The 15147-nt window shown below is 45.3% G+C and overlaps 1 protein-coding gene and 1 long non-coding RNA gene across 4 annotated transcripts in view; both read left to right on the top strand.

Annotated features, from left to right (window-relative positions):
• LOC119965266 overlaps positions 1–1863 on the top strand; it is an 83170-nt gene extending 81307 nt beyond the window's left edge. Inside the window, exon 2 of the long non-coding RNA XR_005460479.1 lies at positions 1720–1863. This is a non-coding gene — a long non-coding RNA (uncharacterized LOC119965266). The remainder of the gene's footprint in view (positions 1–1719) is intronic.
• LOC119965251 (sodium/potassium-transporting ATPase subunit beta-1-interacting protein 1-like) overlaps positions 1–15147 on the top strand; it is an 840540-nt gene that overhangs the window by 427292 nt on the left and 398101 nt on the right. The gene's annotated exons all lie outside the window — the stretch shown is intronic.

Here is a 15147-nt window from a genome sequence, read left to right on the forward strand (position 1 = left end):
ATTAATTAGTTTGAAACGTCAGTCGCTATTGTTATATAGGCAAATGTGACAGCCAATTTGCACACAACAAGTTCGACCAACAGCAAGAAATAAATAACTGGTATACAATACTGATTTTTAGCAAAACCAACACTTTGGTGCGGTACACAGAGATAACTACATCACTGTAGGTGTCTCCCTTTGGGTGAGATGTCAATTCAAATTACAGGTGGACATTGAAATTCTCCAAACATGGCTAATTCTTAACTCCTTGCTCCTCCGTGTCCTGGCCAACATTACTCCTTCATTCACCAGTCGCATCAAAAACAGATTCATTGGTTATTCCTCTTATGACCAAGAAGAGAGGGGAACTGCGCCACTTGGAGAATGGATGGAATCAATCTATTATGAAGTGACAAATTTGGGGAAGCTAATGTCCTCTTCCTGTTCTTTTTTTGTTCCATTTTCTGCTTGATGGCATTGGGGGGAGGGGGGGGGGGATCTTTTAATATGGCACTTTGTTACAGACCTCAAATGTCCCAAACCATTTACATGCAATTAATTACTTTGATGTAGTATCATAGTTCCAATTCAGTTCTGACTTTGTCCAAGCTTGCACACTTGACCATGATCCAGGTCAACCAATAAGTTTCCCAAAATTATTTCCAATATCTATCTGTCCTCTGGGACCTAGAAGAGGTAGTTTTAAATAATCTATGTTTATATTTGTGTGTATTAGAAATAAGGAATAGCTTTAAGTAAGTTAAATTTTTGTGGTTCTGTATTTAAAAGGGTTATTGGCTCCAGTTTGGTTTCAGTTGCCTGTATGGTAATGAGAGTTTATGACAGGAAAGCAACAGGGTTTCAAAGAAGCTGGACAGGACCAGGGAGCTGGGAAAGAACTAACTTCCCAGAAGAACAATGGAAAGTCCAAAAACCAGGGAGCTGGGACAAAACATAGGTCTCGGGAAGACAGTTAAGTTAAAGGAACAAAGAACAAGAAGGTGAACAAGGTCCTGTTCAGTAAAGCTAAAGTAAAAAGCAGAAAATGTGCTCTGAATTAAAGGGAAAGCTGAAAGAACCAGAGTTAAAGTGAAAATCCAAACATCAGAGATAAATCAAAAATTAGGCGACTTTTTGATACAGCCTATGAAACAGTAGTGTTCTGTTGGCATGGCTGGGTACCTGAGAGATTGTTTGGGAGCTTGAATGCACATGGCAATTCAAGGCAGGGGAATACTGAAAGGAGAGAATGAAATCCTGGAAGTGGATTCTTGGAAAAGACATCCGAAAGAAAGTGTTGTTTGGGAGAAGATTCCAAGGTGTGTTTTTTTGAGAGTGGAGTTTGGAAACACTTGTGTGGATGTTAGATTCCAGTGGAACCAGTTGGCTTACAATGTGACAAGCTCCTGGGGGGATTTCAATCTTAATTATCAGTCATAATAACCTTGTTTGTTTGGCAGTATTAGATTCTTATGATTAAAGTCACCAATTATGTCCTCTATAACTGCAATCAGTGTATTGCCCTTCTTTGGCCTCCTTCCTATCCACTGTGTCAGCCATTTATGTCATGATACAGTCCTATAGAACCAACATGTTCCACTCCTATTTAGCAGAATGCCACGCAAGTGTTAATTAATGGTTTCTCCCTGTCTAAAGTTCTCTGTCTTGCCCTTCCCAGTTTTCGATTGTCCATATTCTGCTTCTAAATTTATCGGTTTCACTTCATCTTTTTCACAGGAGAAACCACTTTGCTGCTTTAGATGACGTGAGGAGCTGTCAATCGTAGCATGAGTGTTTATCAACATGTGCTTGGCATCAAAGCAGGGGATTAGATATGCATTCAAGCGTGAAGAGAAAGATAAATAAACAATCCACCAAGTACTTGTGTCTGGCTCGTGAAATGTATTTTGCTGTGTGAAATTAAATGGAAGATTTGCATTTCAAAAGCTGTCAGGGGATCTGAAGCCCTTTCAAGTGTTCTCGCTTTTGAGGAATCCCCTGACATTTGTAATAGCTGCTTCTTTAAAGACTTTTATCTGAGGCAGCAGATGTTAGGAGAGAGGAAGTGAAAGTGCAGTGATTTTTCACTGTACTGTCTGGACTTCTCTTCAGTTTTCAGACAGGGGTTCTCATAGAGTTCATACAGTGCAGAAAGAGGCCATTCGGCCCATCACGTTTGCACCAGCCATCTGAAAGAGCACCCTACTAGGTCCAGTTCCCCCGCCCCCCCCCCTCCCCCCCTATCCACGTACCCCCATCTAGGGGTAATTTAGTGTGGCCAATCTGCCTAACCTGCAGACCTTTGGACCGTGGGAGGAAACCAGAGCATCCGGAGGAAACGCACGCAGACATGGGCAGAACGTGCAAACTCCACACAGTCGCCTGAGGTCGGAATCGACCCCGGGTCCCTGGCGCTGTGAGGCAGCAGTGCTAACCACTGTGCCACCATGCTGCTTCTGATTGGGGTGACTGATGGGAGTCTCTAATGGAAGTGACTGATGGTGCTCTCTGATGGAGAACTGGAGGGGGGGGTGGTCAGGTCACCCTCATGCATGTGTGCTGTGGGGGTCACCCGTTATTCTTGTGGTGGGGGGAGGATGCCTTTCCTTGTCAGCTGGGGGGAGGGGGGGTGCTGGGGGGCAGAATTTGCATTGTGGACGATGGGTGCCTGCCTCGGGATAGGGCCACCTACTCAACATGGCGACCTGTTGCTGGGATTCCAGTGGAATCTGGCAAGCTCACTACTATGCATATGTTTGCATGGTTAAGGAGAGAGACCTGCACCTGGGCCCTGCTCTCAGCGCCAGCAGAGACCTGTCCCGATTCTCCGCTGGCAGGAGTGCTTAGTCTCCAAAAAGGAGAATCCCGGTCCTTAAGTTTCTTGGGTGGGTCCAATTTTATTTCATCAAAACATTTTCTGGACTTTGGCTCAGTTCCTCCAGATTCCTGTCAGCCACAGTGACTGATCCAATGGCCTTTAGAAAAACATTGTTTGACTTTTTTGTTCGAAGTGTCACAATTCTTACTGTAATGTTGCAACTCAATCCGTCATGATCTGGCTTGGAAGGTTCGCTCTGTGCTTTAATAATGTCAGCATGGACTGCAAAGTCATGGAAATGAAAGTTTTTGGCTTGGGTGAGGTTCCAAAAGACTATCACTGCCCATGAAACAATAACCATGCAAAGAGTTAGCAACCTGAGGAGAAATCCCCCATATTAAACAAGTGCAGGGAGGGGAAAAAGGATTTTTTTAAAAACAACTGTTATTTGCAACTCCAGCAAATCTGCATTACCCATTCTTAGTTTCCCTCTTGAGGTGGCCTTCCTAGTCTTGATTATTTTAAAAAATGAATGGTCCATTGGAACGCTTCAGAAGGCTACCATGCAGTGTGGGATTGGAGTTAAATGTACGATAGGCAAATTAGAGGCAAGTAGGTTCCCTTCCCTGAAGAGTTTTTAAAACTATCTTGCAGCTTTTGAATTTATTTTCTGCAGCACTGGTTCATGAATTATCAAATTTATAGAATTCAATTTTGAAATTTAACACAGTGATGTAAGTCATTAAACTCACTCGCACTGGAGCAGACATATCGAGACAATGGTTGAAGTAAAGTGGAAACTTCTCATCAGAATGCATTGTTTCCTTTGTCATTTTTCTCTTCTACTCAAGGAATGTTGCAGAATGCGTGCTCAGCGGCCAGGTCCATAAACACTGGGATATCAGGCATATGGACATTTTTGAGGTGTGAGCCCAGAAATTAAATCCTGTCAAAAACCTCGGCCATGATTTAACGCACCAAACACAGAAACTGGTTTTGGATGCGTATTGCGGCAGTCTTCTTTGGCGCCTGCAGCCCAGGAATGACCCCACCATCAAACTGGACTCTTTCTGATCTTGGTTGGGAACTCCCTGCCGAGACTACACTTACTTTACTTCTCGTCAGTGCAGGAAGAGAGCTCCCCCTCACCCCACCTCTTAAGAGCTGGGCAGCCCCCCGGGCCCAATCCCTGGCATAGGTAACCTGGCACCTGGGCACCTTAGCACTGCCAGGCTGGCACTCTGATGCCAGGAGTGCCAGGGTACCATCCGACCCAAAGCCCCATCACCTGGGGGCCTCCAATGGCCTGGGACCTACCCCCACCCTCCCTGATGCCGTCACACCTGGTTCACGCTTGTCTGGACCAGTGCTAAATGGTGTCATGGCAAGGTGTCCCAGGAACGGGCTTTAATTCTCAGGCCTCGGGAGAAACGGGCGGGAACATATTTAAATGAGTTGAATGGGTCACTTAATATGTAAATCTGGATCTCACCCAGCAAGGGTAGGATCCAGACTGTGCCATCTCGTGAGATCTTGTTAGATCTCGCGAGGCATTCCAAGAGTTTCAGGGCCTCATCGTGTCACCAAGTCAGGTGCGACAAGGCCATTAGATCGCGCCCCTAGTTTTTCTCACTTCCAAAATTTTTAGTGCTGGTATTTACAGAGTGATCACTTGAAAAAAATCCGATAAACATATAAACATACGAGTCCCAGTGTATTACATCACACCTATATCAATGCATCAGCTTAAAGAGATGAGAACAGAAAATCGATGCAAAGCTATTTCATCAGCTTCCTACTGCAAGACTCTGATTGCCAATAATTTAGTGATGTGCAATTTCTCATAAATATTTCAACAGTGCTTACATTGCCCCAAGTTGATGCAAGAGTTTTAGACCAATAGGTTTGTTTCAGAGCGTTTAACCATTTGAGAGAGAATCTTCCAGCAGCAACTCCCTAACTGCATCTCTCAGAAACCGCACAAAAAGAGTGACTAATTGGATAGCACTTTCAAAGAGCTGCTATAGGCATGATGGGCCGAATGGGTTCTTTCTGTGCTGTATAATTCTAATTGCTTTTGAGTTGTGCATATAGCAGGATCACACACACAGATGAATGAGCAAGCGATCGGTTTCTGGGGGTGCTAACTGATGGAATAAGGTTGATCTTGCTTGAATTGTTTATCTGAATCATCAGAACAGGAAGAGTTGGCACTGGATTCTCCGGTTATCCAGTCGCATGATTCTCAGCGGCACGCCGATCTCTGGCTGTGGGATTCTGTCTTCCTGCTGCTTGTCAATGGAATGTCCCATTGTAAGCACTCAACACCGCCAGGAAATCCGCAGGTTGCCCAACTTGATCCTATAACCTCTGCATCAGAGGAAAGAATTGCACTGATTCAGATTCATTATTTTTCACATATTAACATATAAATAAAGAACCTTGTAATTTAAGAACATAGAACAGTACAGCACAGAACAGGCCCTTCGGCCCTCGATGTTGTGCCGAGCAATGATCACCCTACTTAAACCCACGTATCCACCCTATACCCGTTACCCAACAATCCCCCCATTAACCTTACACTACGGGCAATTTAGCATGGCCAATCCACCTAACCCGCACATCTTTGGACTGTGGGAGGAAACCGGAGCACCCGGAGGAAACCCACGCACACACGGGGAGGATGTGCAGACTCCACACAGACAGTGACCCAGCCGGGAATCGAACCTGGGACCCTAGAGCTGTGAAGCATTGATGCTAACCACCATGCTACCGTGAGGCCCCTAGAAGAAGCCCCTAGAGGCCCCTAACAGAAGAACTCTTCTATTAAATTTTTGCAGTATTCTGGAAGGTGAAGGATGGTGCTTATCTGAACTGAGGTACATGTACACCCCCAGCAGATAGTCATGGTGATCAGCTCAAAGACAGCTCCTCTGTGCATTTCTCCACACCTAGCAGTCGTGTGTTTTCTTGTTTTATTTCTTATCAGAGCTTTCCATTTTCAATTTCAATGAACAATGATCAGTATTAGTAAAGAAAACAGTACGTGAGGTGATATGAGTGCTTAAAGAAAACATAAGTTCACTTCCCGAAGGATCCTTTATTTGTAAGCATTGTTGTTCCTTGAGGTTTTACGCTGTTCTGCCTTCACGACCGAAACCTCTCTGATTCCCTCGGGCTCACAACCATGAGCATGAGGCTCTTACATGGGCCTGGAGCAACTCACAGAGGACAAAAAGGGCAAAACCCTGGGGTCTCAAATGAACTCATGACCCTGTTACCATCAGGAGCCACTGAATGAGAAGTAGGAATTCTAGCTGTTTTTTTGTTCCCTGCTTCAAGCTGACTGGCTCAATTGTAGCCTTGTGTCTCCACAGTGGGTATTTTCAGATATCTGAACAAAGTCCACAGATCCCATGTTCAAATGCTAGCGAGTTAGCTGAGGTATAAATGAGGTGCTTCAGTTAACATAGGGAAGGGGAAATGGCTATCGACCACAAATCCTAGTGGGCAGCACGGTAGCACAAGTGGATAGCACTGTGGCTTCACAGCGCCAAGGTCCCAGGTTCGATTCCCCGCTGGGTCACTGTCTGTGCAGAGTTTGCACATTCTCCTCGTGTCTGCGTGGGTTTCCTCTGGGTGCTCCGGTTTCCTCCCACAGTCCAAAGACATGCAGGTTAGGTGGATTGGCCATGATAAATTGCCCTTAGTGCCCATAAAAGGTGAGGAGGAGTTATTGGGTTATGGGGATAGGGTGGAAGTGAGAGTTAAATGGGTCGGTGCAGACTCGATGGGCCGAATGGCCTCCTTCTGCACTGTTTGTTCTATGTTCTATCTAAGGCTCAGGGAAAGTCAAGGACACGTTTTTATCTTTATGTCTCTGGGAGGTAGACAGGAATGTGGAATTGAACATAGAACATAGAAAAATACAGCACAGAACAGGCCTTTCGGCCCACTATGTTGTGCCGAACTTTTGTCCCAGATTAAGAACAAATTAATCTACACCCCATCATTCTACTGTAATCCATGTAGCCATCCAATAGCTGCTTGAAGGTCCTTAATATTTCCGACTCAACTACTTCCACAGGTAGTGCATTCCATGCCCCCACTACTCTCTGGGTAAAGAACCTACTTCTGACATCCCCCCTATATCTTCCACCATTCATCTTAAATTCATATCCCCTTGTAATGGTTTGTTCCACCCGGGGAAATAGTCTCTGACTGTGTACTCTATCTCTTCCTCTGATCATCTTATAAACCTCTATCAAGTCGCCCCTCACCCTTCTCCGTTTTAATGAGAAAAGGCCTAGCACCCTCTACCTTTCCTCGTAAGACCTACTCTCCATTCCAGGCAACATCCTGGTAAATCTCCTTTGCACCTTTTCCAAAGCTTCCACATCCTTCCTAAAATGAGGTGACCAGAACTGCACACAGTACTCCAAATGTGGCCTTACCAAAGCAAGGTTTTGTACAGCTGCATCATCACCTCACGGCTCTTAAATTCAATCCCTCTGCTAATGAACGCGAGCACACCATAGGTCTTCACAGCTCTATCCACTTGAGTGGCAACTTTCAAAGATCTATGAACATAGACCCCAAGATCACAGTCAGATCAGCCATGATCTTATTGAATGTTAGAGCAGGTTCAAAGGGCTGAATGGTCCACTTCTGCTCCTAAGTCTTATGTTCCCATGTTCAACAACCAAACAACGAGCATCACTGAAATGGGAACAAGATGACCAATATTCAGATAACAAATATTAATAGATAGTACAGAATAGTACAGGACATATGGCTCAATATGGGACTGAATTTTACGTTGCTGGGCGTGCGCGCGCCCGATCTGAAAGTGCGTAAAATCATGCAGGAACACATCGGACGAGTGTCCCAATATCAATGCATTCTCGCACGATACTTCAGTCACTGGCTGCGGGTCGGATTCGGAAGCGTGGCCATCGACAATCAGGAGGCCAATTTGAATTAATTAAACAGCAATTAACTGAGATTTTACATGGTCCGCTTGCCTTGACAGTTGGCGGGTTGGCCGATTGGTCAGGCGGCTTTTACTTTTTAGCCGCAACCTCGATCCAGTGAAGGATGAAAGTCAGGGTTCAAATAAAATTAACGAATGTGTCTGGGCATGGAGGTTTGTGAATTATCGTGCTGCCCAGACACTCGTGGCAAAGTTTTTTCCACTTACATTTATTTTTTACAAGTCAGCAGTTTGCTGAGACAGCTCTGCAGTGACTGTCCCACTGAAGGAACACATTAGAAGTGCTAGCCCTCATGGTCTCTTCTCCTAGCGCCCACCATCCTCCCCTCCCTCGCAACACTGAGCCTTTCACCGAGCGTGTTTCACGTCACTTGGCTGTTAATTGATAACCCAGTGTAATATCATGTTAAGAATGCAATCACTGGTGGGAGCGGCTTTCATATCCGCTCCCGCTGGCGCCAACTACAAGTGTGACCCAAATTTAAAAGTAAAGCCATGCTATTGTTTAAATTCCACACAAGTCTACCCCCATCCCTGCTTCATCTCTCCTTTCAACATAACCTTCAATTCCTTTCTCCTTTGTGAACTCACCTAGCATCCCCTTCAGTGCATCTATGCAATTTGCCATCAATACTCCCTGTGATAGCAGTTTAACCACTGTCTGGGTAAAGATCATTTTCCTGAATTGCATCTTGGATTTGTGAGTGAGTATCTTATATTTATGGCTCCTAATTCTGGTTTCACCTGCACAACTACCTAATAAACCGTTCATAATCTTAAAGAGATTCATCACGTCACCTCTTGGTTTTCACAGGGGCTTTTCACAGTAACTTCATTGAAGTCTACTCGTGACAATAAGCGATTCTCATTTTCATTTTCTTGGCTTCTCTTTAAATTGACAAACAGGGACGGTGTGTCCAGTGCATTTGTCTCAATGCCACCATTTCCTCTGAAAATGGATATTTATGGATTAATCTTCATCCCCCAGCTGGAAAGTAGCGGGAAGATTGCATAATCTGCACAATGTTACCAATGCTACCTGATTGTGAGGCATGCAATCAACTGATTAATATTACCATTAAAACCGACGGCTGACCAAATTACAAAACACGTCACGTTCATTCGTCACAGAGAAGGCTCAAACCATGCTGAACGCCGACCTCTTGAACACTTCTTGGAGCATCTCCTGTGTAAAACCTTTCCTGATGAAATGAGTAAAGCTCCCCTGTGTGCAAAAACATATGGGCAGAGAAAATGGAAACGTCCAGATGAGGCAACATAGCTCATTGGAGTATTATCAAAATCTAAACCACGTTACAGTCTCCTACACAAAGCTGAATAATTAACAAATTAGCCAACAAAGGCAGTGAAATTATAATGTTTAAAAGACACAACATATTTTCCTTTTGAAGGAATTTGTTTTGCGGATATAATGCATTTTGGTGAAATGATGAAACATGTATTAAGTGATAACATTTTGAGACAATTCAATGGTTACTGATCATAGAATTTATAGAATTTACAGTGCAGAAGGAGGCCACTTGGCCCATCGAGTCTGCATTTTGGTGAAATGATGAAACATGTATTAAGTGATAACATTTTGAGACAATTCAATGGTTACTGATCATAGAATTTATAGAATTTACAGTGCAGAAGGAGGCCACTTGGCCCATCGAGTCTGCACTGGTTCTTGGAAAGAGCACCCTACCCAAGCCCACACCACCCTAACCCAGTAACCCCACTCAACCAACACTAAGGGCAATTTTGGACACTAAGGGCAATTTAGCATGGCCAATCCACCTAACCTGCACATCTTTGGACTGTGGGAGGAAACCCACGCAAACACGGGGAGAACGTGCAGACTCCACACAGACAGTGACCCAGCCGGGAATCGAACCTGGGACCCTGGAGCTGTGAAGCAATTTGTGCTAACCACTATGCTACCGTGCTGCCCACTATCATTTGATATAGGTGCTGAATCGTATGTAGGCATGTTCTCATAGCTTTTGTCTGGTGAGGTTTTAGTTAACATCAATGTTCCAAATGAAAAGAGCAGCTTCAGTTTTCCGCGGTTAATTCTCATGGCTCATTTGTTCTTGTGAGGACACTTCCCAGGACCTCCTTCACTTATGTTCCAGTTTTACTTCCACATTCTGCAATTTTTCCTCTTTTTCCCTGAAGGATTAAATAGGCTGTGATTTTCTTTTTGGCGCAGTGAGATCTTCAAGATCGTGATGAGGTTAACATAGAGAAAATGTTTCCACTTGAACCATCAATAGAAGATTGGTACGAATAAATCCAATAGAAAATTCAGGAGAAAATTCTTTATCCAGAGAGTGGTGGAACCTGATATTATATGGACTGGTCATGGTGAATGGGAAATGAGCAAACACATGTGGGAGAAAGGAATAGAAGGATATATCGATAGGGTTAGATGGTGAGAGGAAGTTCATGTGGGCCATTATCAGCGATGTAGATCAGTAGCGCTAAAGGTCTGTTTCTATGCTGTACATTCAATATAATTATATGTATGAAGCTGCTTCTTGTTAGAGATGGTTCTAAGGGCGCTGCACAGCATGTGCCTGATACCTTGTCCAAAAACCCCTTCCTCTTACATTAACCTGGAGAATGAAAGGTATCACAATCAAATGAGGTCCTGTTGTGCAACCTTGAAAGGCAAAGAAAGTTATTGAATCTTGTGATATCCCACATGTAGGGCCGGTTATCTCAATTGGTTTGAGTGTAGTGCTTAATAGTGCCAGCAGTGTGGGTTCAGTCTCTCTGTACCAAGTAATCCTTGAGGCCCACCTCTTCTATTTGCTCCACTGTGTAGTGTGGCTTCATGGAAAGACTGCTAGAGATAGACGTTTTTTTCAGACCCCATGATTTGCAACTGTCAGACAACTGTGGATACCACATGAAGAGAGAGAGATACCGCATAGGTATTCCATAGCTCATAGTTTTACTGAATCCAATGGAAACAATTATAAATACTCATCTAGTTTTAAAAAAACAATTCAATACAGACTGCTGATGATCAGTACGGCTTTAGTACATTTTGCAAGGCTTCGGACTTTATTAATACCATCGCCATGACATCACAAAAAAGATGTATTTGGCAGCCAAAGACTAACTTCAGCAAATAAAAAGAGTAACTTTTATAAAATAAATGTTCATTATTGTTGTAATGAAAAGTTAACAACATTGAAGCATTCATGTTGTATAATGCTTACTTTTTAGAATCCCTCTGCCCATAAATCCAACAATGCAGGTTTTCTATGTTTTTTTTTATAAATGTTTTTATTCAGTTTTCATATTTTATATTGAACAAATTACAAATTGTTAGGAGAAAGAAAAAAGAAAAAAAACAAACACGCAAAAATTAACATACATATTTACAGGTAAGCATCTTCGTAGTAGTAACTGCGCCCCCCCCCCCCCCCCCAACATGTTTATTTAGTTTGGTTTTGGGCCTTAGCTAGCCATCGAACCCCCGTAACGAACCTGTAGCCCCCCCCCCCCCTCCCGCTACCTTCCCCCGACTATTCTTCCTCTTGTACATTGGCCACAAATAGGTCCCGGAACAGTTGCATGAATGGCTCCCACGTTCTGTGGAAGCCGTCGTCCGACCCTCGGATGGCAAATTTGATTTTCTCCATTTGGAGAGATTCCGAGAGGTCGGACAGCCAGTCCGCAGCTCTGGGCGGTGCTGCTGACCGCCAGCCAAACAGGATTCTACGGCGGGCGATCAGGGAGGCAAAGGCAAGGGCGTCTGCCCTCCTCCCCAGGAATAGATCTGGCTGTTCTGAAACCCCGAAGACCGCCACTATCGGGCATGGCTCCACCCTCACTCCCACCACTTTGGACATAACCTCGAAGAAGGCTGTCTAGTACTCCACGAGTCTGGGGCAAGACCAGAACATGTGGGCGTGGTTGGCCGGGCCTCTTTGGCACCGTTCACATCTGTCTTCCACCTCCGGGAAGAACCTACTCATACGGGTTCTTGTTAAGTGGGCTCTATGTACCACTTTTAGTTGCGTCAGGTTGAGCCTTGCGCACGTGGAGGTGGAGTTGACCCTATGCAGTGCTTCGCTCCAGAGTCCCCACCCGATCTCCATCCCCAGGTCGTCCTCCCATTTCCTCCTTGTTGCGTCCAGTACGGTGTCGTCCCTATCTACCAGTCGGTCATACATGTCACTACAGTTCCCTTTCTCTAGGATACTTGCGTCCAGTAGGTCTTCCAGTAGTGTCTGTCGTGGCGGTTGTGGGTACGTCCTTGTCTCCTTTCGTAGGAAGTTTTTGAGCTGCAGGTACCGTAGCTCGTTCCCCCCAGCTAGCTGAAATTTCTCTGTCAGTTCGTCCAGTGTCGTCCGTGTATAGGTCCCTGACTGTCAGTGTCCCCCCGTCCTGCCTCCACCTTTTGAAGGTGGCGTCGGTCAGTGCTGGTTTGAACCTATGGTTGTTGCAGATGGGAGCCCTGTTCGACATTTTGGTCAGGCCAAGTTGCTGCCGCAGTTGGTTCCAGGATTGGAGGGTGGCTGTCACCACTGGGCTGCTGGAGTGTTTTTTGGGTGGGGATGGGAGTGCTGCCGTGGCGAGGGCCCGAAGGGAGGTTCCCATGCAGGAGGCCTCCTCCGCACGCACCCACTCAGCTTCTGGCTCCTGGATCCATCCCCTTACTCGCTCGGCTGTTGCTGCCCAGTGGTAGAATTGTAGATTCGGGAGGGCTAACCCTCCCCTGGTTTTTGTTTTTTGTAAGACCTTCTTTGGGATCCTAGCATTTTTACCCCCCCATACGAACGCCATGATGAGTTTGTCCAGCGCTTTGAAAAAGGCCTTGGGGATGTAGATCGGAATGGATCTAAACAGGAAGAGGAACCTGGGCAGTACGTTCATTTTGATCGTCTGAACTCTCCCCGCGAGGGAGAGCGGGAGTGTGTTCCATCTTTGCAGGTCCTTTTTAACTTCCTCCGTCAGGCTGGTGAGGTTCCATTTGTGGATCCCTTTCCAGTCATGGGCTATTTGGATCCCCAGGTAGCGGAATTTATGTCGGGCTTGTTTGAACGGCAGCCCCTTTAGTGCTGCCCCCCCCCCCCCCCCCCCCCCCCCCTTGCGGGTGTACTGGGAAGATCTCACTTTTGCTCATGTTGAGTTTGTAGCCCGAGAAGGCTCCAAACTCTTTCAGGAGCGCGATGATTCCGTCCATGCTGCTTTAGGTTTTCTATGTTAAACTCAATAATAAAAGCTTCAGAGGAGTCATCTTAAAAATAAGGCTCCACCAGATCTATCACTGCACAGGTGGGCAAAGAGAGATTTGACACTGCACCTGATCAATCTTGCACTCTGGGCTTATTTCCCACTTACATAGGCCCCAGGTGGGACATATTATGCAGAGTGATGTATTAGAAAATACCATTGGAGTCAAGTGCTTTGTGAATAGTATGTACCACCTGGGACTCTTTTCACCAGAAAAACTGTCCATAGAGAAGTCGGCAACCACTTAGACTGAAAGCCAGCCTGGAGCGTTGTGTTTACAATTCAAACAGTTTACTTTTTATCAGTTTCCGGTTTGTCTGTTGATAAAGCAAAATTCCATTTCCTCTTTGCAATGAACTTGTGAACAGTGATTCAGGCTTTCACACAATGGACAGTATTTAATGGAGGCAACGGGCGTATCGCCCACTGGTTGCAGAGCTGGTGAGAGCCCTGTGCCATTTGGAGAACACCGCCAAATTCTGTGCTAATCAGGCACTCAGTTGGCCCTCCGCGGGACAGTTTTTATTGATCAGTAGTGTTGTGTTATGCTGCTTTGTGTAGCATAAGCTGCTTCCTTGATGTATGCTTTGACAAAGGAAGCTCCAGAATATTAAATGAGTTCAGCTTGTTTTTTGAACTATTAACACAGTTCTTAAATGAGTTCGACTCTCTGCTAATCTAGCTGTAGTAACTCAGTCTATCTTTACCAGCCTGCTCTAGGCCACGTGCTGGGTGTAATGCTGTTGATCAACCCTGATGTACTCTCTAGATGTCTGTCTGTGGAAAGAGGCAGAGCATGTGTGCCCAGTCCTTTTATATGGGTATGGGTTGTGATGTGCCCCATTGTGGTAATGCCACCTGTGGGTGTCCTGATTACCCATTGGTTGTGTCCTGTTGTAATGACCCATTGGCTGTATGTCTGCGTGTCATGACATCTTTGGTGCTCCCTCTAGTGGTTACTTAGTTGTAGTGTATTTACATTAACCCCTGCTGTATATACAGTGATGCATATCACCACAAGTAGTACCAAAAGGTGGCTACTGCGGCCTGTACACCCAACTGAGGTGCAGGATCACCGAGGGACCAGGCCACATGCAATGATGGCGACATCGCGGGTTGGGTGACAGGGGGAGGGTGGAAAGGGGGGTCAGTAGAGGTGTGACTCCCATTAGGCCACCCTCCCCTTCCAATGCCGTGTTCCTTGATCAGGAACTGAGTGCCTTGGAACAAGGCACCCCTCCATCTTCACCCCGGAGCCTGCAAGCAACCCCAACCAAATTTGCTTCTCAGGCTTTATGCATGGCACTCTGCCCACACCCTTGCTCTCTGCTGGGTGAATACAAGCATTAGTGGGATAAGGCCCTAAGTGGGTATTAATTGCTCACTTAAGGCCTAAATTGGCAGTCTGATGGAAAAGCTGCCCTCACCCTTCCTTTTCCGGACTTAATCAGACTGGAGGCGTGAAGGCGACGGTGTCCCGACCTGCCATGATCCTGCCCAATTAAATCTCCCATCAGCAAACTCACCACGGGGGAGTTAATTAAATTCCACCCAGTGAGACAGATTTTAAAACATCAATTCCTTCACCCAACTGTTGATCAGAGATAAAAGATGCACTGAACTAGATCTCACGTTATATTACAATCCAACAATAAGTTTTAATATATTTTTTATGGGGGGGGGGGGGGGGGGGGGGGGGGGATTTCAAAACAATATAAAATAGTCACCAATAAATTTAATAAGGAAGTCATGGGAGTTCTTGGCTCCGAGAACAGTTAGAATGTGGAAGTTTCTAGCACAAGGAAATTTGAGGTGACTGGCTTGGATACATTTAAGGTGAAGCTAAAAAAGCACATGAGGAAAAGAAAATAATGAGAAGGATTTGTTGATGGGGTTAGACGAGGTAGAGTGCAAGGAGGGGCTTGTGGATCATAAGCACCAGCATAGATCAGATGGGAAGAATCGTCTGTATTCTGCACAATTTGCTTAAAACAATTTTATATACACCTGCTTAAATATTCCTCACGGAATCATCCTTGCAGCTTCTAGGATAGTGCTGTCTGAAGAAATGAGTTAGCTACATGAAATATGATCAAGT

Source organism: Scyliorhinus canicula, chromosome 1 (assembly GCF_902713615.1).
Source record: "Scyliorhinus canicula chromosome 1, sScyCan1.1, whole genome shotgun sequence".
Lineage (NCBI taxonomy): Eukaryota > Metazoa > Chordata > Chondrichthyes > Carcharhiniformes > Scyliorhinidae > Scyliorhinus > Scyliorhinus canicula.